Source organism: Fringilla coelebs, assembly GCF_963513975.1.
Source record: "Fringilla coelebs genome assembly, contig: SCAFFOLD_43, whole genome shotgun sequence".
Classification (NCBI taxonomy): domain Eukaryota; kingdom Metazoa; phylum Chordata; class Aves; order Passeriformes; family Fringillidae; genus Fringilla; species Fringilla coelebs.
In genome coordinates, this window is record NW_028167212.1 from 930126 (window position 1) to 938068 (window position 7943).

A 7943-nucleotide genomic window follows, 5' to 3' on the forward strand; every position below is an offset into this window, starting at 1 on the left:
CTTTCTTATCCTCATCTGGGTGCTCTGGCTTCATCTTAGATCTCCTTGTTTCCACCGGGGCAACTGCTGTTGGCAGTGATTGCCTTTGCAGTTCAGCTGGAACCTGGACGTTTGTAACATCTGTGGGTTCCACTGCGGCACCATCAGACTCTCCCTCTTTGAGGCAGCGGGAGGGTTTGTCACCAGCTCTGGAAATGTACTCCTTCAGCATCTGGCCCATCTCTTTCACTAGAACTCCCACCCAACCTGGGTGGTTCATTTCTGAGATGGGCTGTGGGGCAGGGTCAGGCTCTGGGGCAGCAGCATCCCTTGTGTCTGGGGTAGGTGTCAGCATGGTTATCCAGGTTAATCTTCCCTCCTCTCTGAATGCTAAATGTAACAGGCCTATCAGAAACCCCTACCACCGTATGGAATCATTAGCATTTAGAGTGGATCTGAACCCTCTGAAAACTGGTGGGGCAGACCCAAAGAGCTGGGTGAAGGGCTGGGAGACAATTTCCCCCAGTATCATTTCCTCACAGTAAGTACCATTATTAAAGTAACCCCAAAAACATACACTTAGTGTCTGATAGCTCTGAATCAACGTGCCTGCCTTCCAGAGGAAGTTAAAAATCCATTAATTCTTCACCTTATTAAGCCATAAAACAAACTGGATAATAGCCACAGCAGACTTAGTTATAGTTAGCCTGTGTTCCCAGGGATGGCCAGGCTGCTCCTGATGGGGCAGAAGGAAGAGCTCCAGGCCCTCTGTGAGGGTGAGTGAGGGCAGCGGGCTGTCAGCGGGGGCTGGCCAGGCGAGCTGCAATGCCTTGGCAGGGAGCTGCAATCCCTGCCCTGGCTGCAGTGGGCTTTGCTCCTTGTGTGTACGAGGGGTGGCGTGGGCAGAGCACACAGAGATTTCAGGGATGTGGGCAGGGGGATTCATGGCCAGCACTTTGCAGCTGATCCCCTGGGCCCCTCCTCTTTTGTGGCCATAGCAAGAACTGGGTGGGATGGCTCTGGCAGAAAGGTCTCCTTGGATTCCTGCACATCCAGATTCTGACTGTGGCTCTATTCCTCTCTCTTTCAGCCCTTCAAGGCCCAAGTGAAGACAACAGCCCCTCCTGCATAAGTTCAGGTGATTTTCAAGGGAAGAGCTGCAAAAGTACTTTCATCTGCTGGCTCAGGAGAACCAGTGTCTCTTTAAGACCTCCAGATCCCTTGCAAGGTGAGACCACCTGGAGACCAGAGGAGACCAGCTGGAGCTCCAGGCACAGCTGATGATTGGCACAGCTGAGCCTGTGGGAAGCTCCCATAGCTCCCGCCTTCTCCCTCCCTGTTGATAGCTCCCTCTCTCCAGCCCTCAGAACCTGCCCATCCCCTTTCTTTCCTTCCAGCTCATCCCTTTGCTTTGCCTTCCATTAATAAACAGTTTGGCTTCTTTGCTTTACCTGCATCTCTGTAGAGCTGGAGTGCTGCAGATCCGGAGCCCTGGAACACACAGGCCCCTCCTGCCATTCTCTTCCACACCGTGTTTTGTGCACAGACAGAGAGGAACGAGGGCAGATCAGGCTGGAAAGGTCCCTGTGCTGAAGGTCCAGTTCCACAACACTATGGAGTTACAGATCTTGCTGAGCACCCTGGAGCCCCTGCAGTTTGGAAGAGCAAACCTGAGGATGCTCTAAACCCAGCTGTGAGGGATTCCATGGCAAGCATCCACAGAGGGCAAAGGAGCTTGGAACGCTGGAAGCTTTCAAGAACAGCTTCCTGAAAGCACAGCAGTGCTGCATCCCTGCACAGGATCAGGAAGAGGGCAGAACCAGAGACCATCTGGGCTTAACAGAGAGCTTGGGTGTGCCTAAGGGCAAATAAAGCAGCAGCACAGTGCTGGAGACTCAGAGGCGCAACCGTGCCAGTGCCTGGAGCGCTGTCAGGCAGTGCTGGGGTCCTGGGTGTGGTTCTGGTTCCCACAACCAAGGAATGGCAGCCCCAGGCCCAGGCCCAGTCAGAAAGCCAACCAAGTGAGAACAGAGGGAGGGCACCCTTCCAGTTTCTCTTGGGCATGGCTGCAAACACGGCCCAAGCTGCCTCCTCCTCCGCCTGTGTTTGGGGTGTGCTGGTGGCAGAGCCAGCCAGGTTGTGCTCTGCATTCCAAAGCCTGTTAGGAGTGGGCATGAAAAGCACTGTGTGCACAGCTGAGAGTCCTGGAAGGTGCTGGCAAGAGCGTCCTGCAGGAACAGGGCTCTGGGCTCTGCCTGGGAACAGCCTGGTTTTGCTGCTGTGACCGCAGGCAGGAGTTGAGGCAGGTGAAGAGGCAGCGAGCAGCTTGTGTTTGTAGAGGGCCTGGGGCTGCACCTCTGAACCTCCACCTGGAAACACACTTGGGGGAATACGAGCTAGAGCTGGAGTGCCTGTCCTGAAAGGACCTGAAGTCATTCAGCCTTGCCAGCTTTTCTTAAGAGTGTATTGGTGTTCCCCAGGAAAGCTACATATTTGGGGAAATGCCTTTGGAGGAAAGGGTCTTGCTTCTCAAGGAAAGTACTTCCCAGGGAGCTCCCAGGGAGGTGGGATGATCCAGGAGCCATAGGCCTGGCAGCCTGAGCTTGCCACCGAGGAAGGCATTGGAGCAGATCCTCCTGAGTGCCATCCCACAGCATGTGCAGGGAAACAGAGGGTCTGCTGGAGGGTGGGAAAGCTCTGCGGAGGGACAGGGAGAGTTGGGGCCCTGGTGGGGTGTTGAGGGCTTCTTTAGGGCTGTTTGGGGAGGTTGGTGTTGGTGGGGTGTCAGGGAAGGAGTTGTCTGCAAGGTGAGAGGTCTAGAATTTGAGTCAGTTTGAACGCAGCATCTGTGGTTTGGCACAGCTTTGGTTAGGAAGGGCAGAAAGAGTATCTGTGATTTTTCCTGGTTATGGTCCTGATTCTCCTGCAGGGAACAAGAGGGGAGAGCTCTACTTTACTGGCCATTTAGATATCTGTACCAGGGGAAGGATTAGCCCTTTTGCCATCTCCTCATTTCTTTGGGCTACTTTTGTAACAGTGAGTGGACTTGAATTTCTTGAGAGCTTTTATTCTTTAAGAAAATTAGGATACTATCATCCCTTCATAGAAAACCATTTGCAAACCAAAGAATGGCCCTTTTTTTACCTCTGTGCAGTGTTATGTTAAGTGACTCTCAGTGGATGATTTTAAAGCAAATGAATTGCTGCTTTGAGACAGGAAGCAAAATTCCAACTCTTCACCTTCTCAGGCCATCCCAATGAAGTTGGGAAGTTTGCAACTTTTTGGAACTACTTAAGTTGAGCAATGGGAAGTAAAGCTTTCCTGAAGTGAGGATTCTTAAATGCCAGATTCTTCTGTGCCTTTGCCACTAAGGTGTTTTTGTGCTGAAGGAAATGAATTCAATGAGAAAATAATTTCGGCTTGGAGTGAGAGCTTCTGACAGATACCAAGTGTTGCCAGCAGTTGCTCCCAGTGCTCCTGCCATCAGTCTCTGCAGGAAGGAGCAGAGCCCCCAATGCCCGTGGGCTTTGGCTCCCTCTGGCACAGAAGCCCCCTGGGGGCACAGGTCTCTGAGGCAGGAGATGGGCACCAGCGCTGCCTGGGCTGGGGGGTGGCAGGTCTGCTTGGGTGGGGATTCTGCCACTGCTGCTGATGTCAGTGCTCCCTGAGCACCAGGGGTCAGAGCAGAATTCGTGCCCAGACCCACATGTTCCCTGTCCATGTCACACCTGTGGGTTTAGGATGGCCACCAGCCAGGATGTTTCCCAAGGAGGCTGAGCCAGCTCCTGTGGAAAGCCCCATGCCCTTCCCAGTGGAGCCCTGGGGGCTCTTTCTGCTGCCCTGAGCCCACAGAGCAGGGCAGTGTTTGCTGATGGTTTGAGCCCTTCCTAAAGAATCTGTCGGGGTGTCTTGGACACTTGGGGTGAGAGATCCCTTCCACCCTGGGATACACTGGGTGGGCTGAGGGTGGCCCCAGGTCAGGGGGCAGTGTGTGCAGGGGGCCTTTGTGACATGGTGCAGCACGGTCACTGTGGCATAGAACGGGTGTCCAAGGGCCCTTTGTGACACGTGGTGACATAGGAGCTGGCAGGGACAAGTGCATGCCACAGTGCTCGGAGCACGCGACGGGACAAGACGGGACAGAGCAGTGCTGTGAGGAGCCCCCGCACAGCGCGCTCGTTCGTCTCCCACCCGGAGCTTTTCCGAAGCGTTGTTCCTGCAGCTGAGCTCAAGGCCAGACCACAGGACTTGCTGACCTGTGGCCTTCCTGAGGCTTCACTTCTGCAGGGACCTTTAAGGCCAGACCCAATCCTTGACAGGATTGTCCTGCCACATCTGTCCTTGTGGCAGGAGCCATTGAGACCGATTGCAGGACTTGGTGACTTGGAGCTTTTCCAAGGCATCTCTCCTGCAAATACCAACAAATCCAGTCAGAGACATGGAGCAGAGACCCCCAAGAGTGCCCAAGCTGGCCTGGGTGGAGGAGGAGGAGGAAGAAGGCCCTGGAGCTGCCCCAGCACAGGAGACTGAAGATGTGGTGCCGTTCCAGCCACCACAGGAGGGTGAGTGGCAGAGCTGACCCGAAGGACTGGTGCCTGCAGCTGGCTTGACCCAATGCCATGCCATGCCATGCCATGCCATGCCATGCCATGCCATGCCATGCCATGCCATGCCATCCCCTGGGGACATGCCCATGGACAGGACAGAAGAGGGGCCGGGCAGACACCCCACAGTGGCCTTGCTCCATCCCCCTGGGGCATCCTGGGGCTCTCCCTGCCTGGGGAGCGAAGGGCTGGGCTCTGTTCTCCGGCCTCTCCCGTAGCCCCTCAGCTCTGGCTGCGCTCTTTCTTTGCCAGACGCAGCTGTGGAGCGCACACCAGAGCAGGAATCCAGCCGTGGCCGCTTCCGCAGCATAGCGCAGGTACCTGCAGGTACCCCCAGCTGAGCTGGGCCTGCTGGCCCTGCTCAGCTGAGCACCGTGCGTGCAGCAGTCCATGCAACATCCCTGGCTTCTTGCCCCTCTCCTATAGTTCATCTGCAAATTCATCAAGAGAATTCAGGAGGAAGTGACCATCACCATGAGCACTGGGCGCAGACCATACTCGCCCATCTTCCAAACCAAGACCAGTGCTGCCCTCCTGTGTATGCTTGTAGAGGAAGATTTTTACTATCCAGACCAAGTAAGCAGCCTGTGGCCCGGGTTTGATTCTCCCAGGAATTGCTTGACCTCTCAAGCTACGCATGCTGGTTGCTGTGAGCCTTTGAGGCCACATGGCAGTGTGGTGGGAAGGGAAGCACTTCTCTGGGGAAGCTGGGAACATTGCTCCCTCTGGCAGCTTTCCAAGTCCCCCTGTGCCTTCTCCAGGTGCCTGCCATGGTGAGGTACATCCACCAGTGGCTCATGGCAAACAATGAGGACGAGCACAGGCTGGATGAGCGTCTGCTGCATCTCACAGAGGCACAGCCAGATGATGTAGTTGTGACGCTCCTTCGTGTGGCCCCGTCCTGTGACAGGTATGGGGCCCACCTGGCCAGAGGGCTCAGGGCTCCCCAGCCCATCACCCTGTACAACCTGTCCCAAGTGTCTGACCAACAGAGAGTTACAGCCCTGGCATGTCAGCCCCTGAGCCAGCTGCCATGCTCCCTCCCTGCCCCTCAGGGGTTTGTCCCGACTGGGCTGGGCTGCCTGGGTGCTGCTGGCAAGTGGCAGTGGGCAGAGGCAGAACTGGCAGCCAGCTCAGCTCCCCCTGGTGCTGTGTCTGAGACCCCCTGAGACAGAGCTCTAAACCCACAGAGCTGCCATGGCCATGTGGAAGACCGTCATGGGCTCAGCCAGGACTGTGGAGCTGGCACAGCAGATACTCCTGGATGTGCTGGGGAGCTGGCCAGAGCACAGCACATGCACCTCCGATGGGGACAACACAGATGTCTCTGCCCTAGCTGTGAGTTTCTTCAACTGGCCTTTGCTGGCCCAAAGACACCTCTCCAGCACCTGTCCATCCTCCTTCCCCCACTGCATCTCCCTGCCTCAGGCGCTGGCCTGAAACCTGACCCAGGGGAAGCTTTAGCCCCACCAGGCCCCGTGCTCCCACTGCACAGTCTCTCCTTGCCTCTCCCTGCCACGCTCGGGCCCTGCCACACGGACACCTCGGCACTGAGCGCTGTCTCGGGGGGGCTTTGTCCTTTGCAGGCAACCGTGGTGATGTGGAAGATCCTCCAGGTGCCCTGTTTGCCACGTGTATTGAAGATGTATTTCCCCCGCCTATTTGTGCATCTGCTATTCCAAGTGTTCTGCAGCACTCTGGATATGCCAGAGGAGGTTGATACCTTCTGGAAAGAATGCCAGGAAGAGCACGGCCTTGCCACCAGCCCCAACAGGTGCTCCATCCCAGTCTTCCTGTCCCTGCCACGTGGCCTGGGAAGGAGCCAGTGCTGCCAGTGTGACCTGGGCTTTGCTCTGCACACAGGTTTGCAGTGCAGACCCTGAAGTCCCTGCTCTGCCTTCTCCGCTGTGAGCATGTGGTGGTGGCAATGGAACGCAGGTGTGGCTGGGACACGCTGCTCTCTCCTGACACCCACCACTTTGCCGTGTCTCTGCTGGCTAGGTGAGACTCCCTTCTCCCCGCTGCCTCAGACATTTGTGCTCTGTGCCCAGGTGCCCCACACAGTCCCTGTGGTCATGGGCCAGAGGGCCTTGTCACTGAGGGACAGCCGAGCACACTGGAAAAGGCTGGGAGAGGAGGGTGCTCATGAGCAACCAACTCCCACACAGCCCAGATCCCCTTGCTGGAAGACTGGTGGGGGGAAGATGAGAACTGTGTGAGTCACTCCTGGGAGAGGTTTGCCCACTGGCTCAGGGTCTTGTTTCCTTTTTCCTCTTGTCAGAGAAATTTGCCATTCAGCCGACCACTTTTGTTCTGGGGTCGCATTCTATCTGCTCAGCCTGCTCAGCAAAGAGATGCCATACTGGGATTTCCCTGCCCTGGCATTCCTTGTGGAGGTGAGCCTGAAGGCCAGGGCTGTCTCGCTGAGCTGCCTCCCAGCTCTCTGCCCTCTTGTAGCCACAGCTGCCAGGACAGTGCCCGCGCCCAGTGCCGCTGCCTGGGCCCAGCCCTGTGTGGTTCCAGGCTCCTGCCAGCCGGGTCCCCTGTCACTGCCCTGTGCCTTTCAGGTGCTCGAGTGCCTGGACTTGGGGGAATGCAGTGACAGTGTTCTAGCGATCCTGTCACAGAACCTGCAGAGCGAGCACAGGGCGAGGCGTTACTTGGCACTCAGAGGCCTCGTAGTACTCAGCAAGAATCTCTTCATGGTGAGAAGGGGGCAGTGGCTGAAGCCGTGCAGGCAACGTGGGGCTGGGCAACGAAGTCACTTGGCCTTGCCTGGGCTTCGGGCACGGGGGCAGCTGCTCCCAGCTCTCCTGCCTCCCGCTTCAGCTTCCCAAGTGGTTCGGGACAGGCCTTTGGCCTCTGGGCCCTGTGGCAGCAGGGCGGTGTTTCACAAACTTGTGTTCCACACAGGCTGAAAAAATGTGGAGCCTGACTGAAAGTCTTGTGGAGCTCCTGGAGGAAAATGATACCGATATGGTCAGGATGACCATTCTTCTACTGAGATATTTGGTCCTGGATAATGGTGGCCCAATACCCACCCCCATCGCCCTGCAGCTGGCTGAGGCGCTCCTGCCACTCTTTGACTGCGTAAGGCTCTGTGCCCACGGCCACGGCCACTGGGTTCTGCCCAGGCACTTGGTGCCCTGTGGAGATGCAAGCCTGTGCCCTGGGGGGCCTGAAGTAGCTGATGCTGAGGGTTTTGCCCTTCCTTTCATTCAGGATGATAGCCAGGTGCAGCTGAGCTCCATGAGTGTCTTTCAAGAGATGCTGGACTTATTAACACAAGAGGGAAGAAAGGCCCTGAAGTCCCACGTGCGCCAGAGCCTGCTCCCACTCTACTTCCACTGCTATGATGAG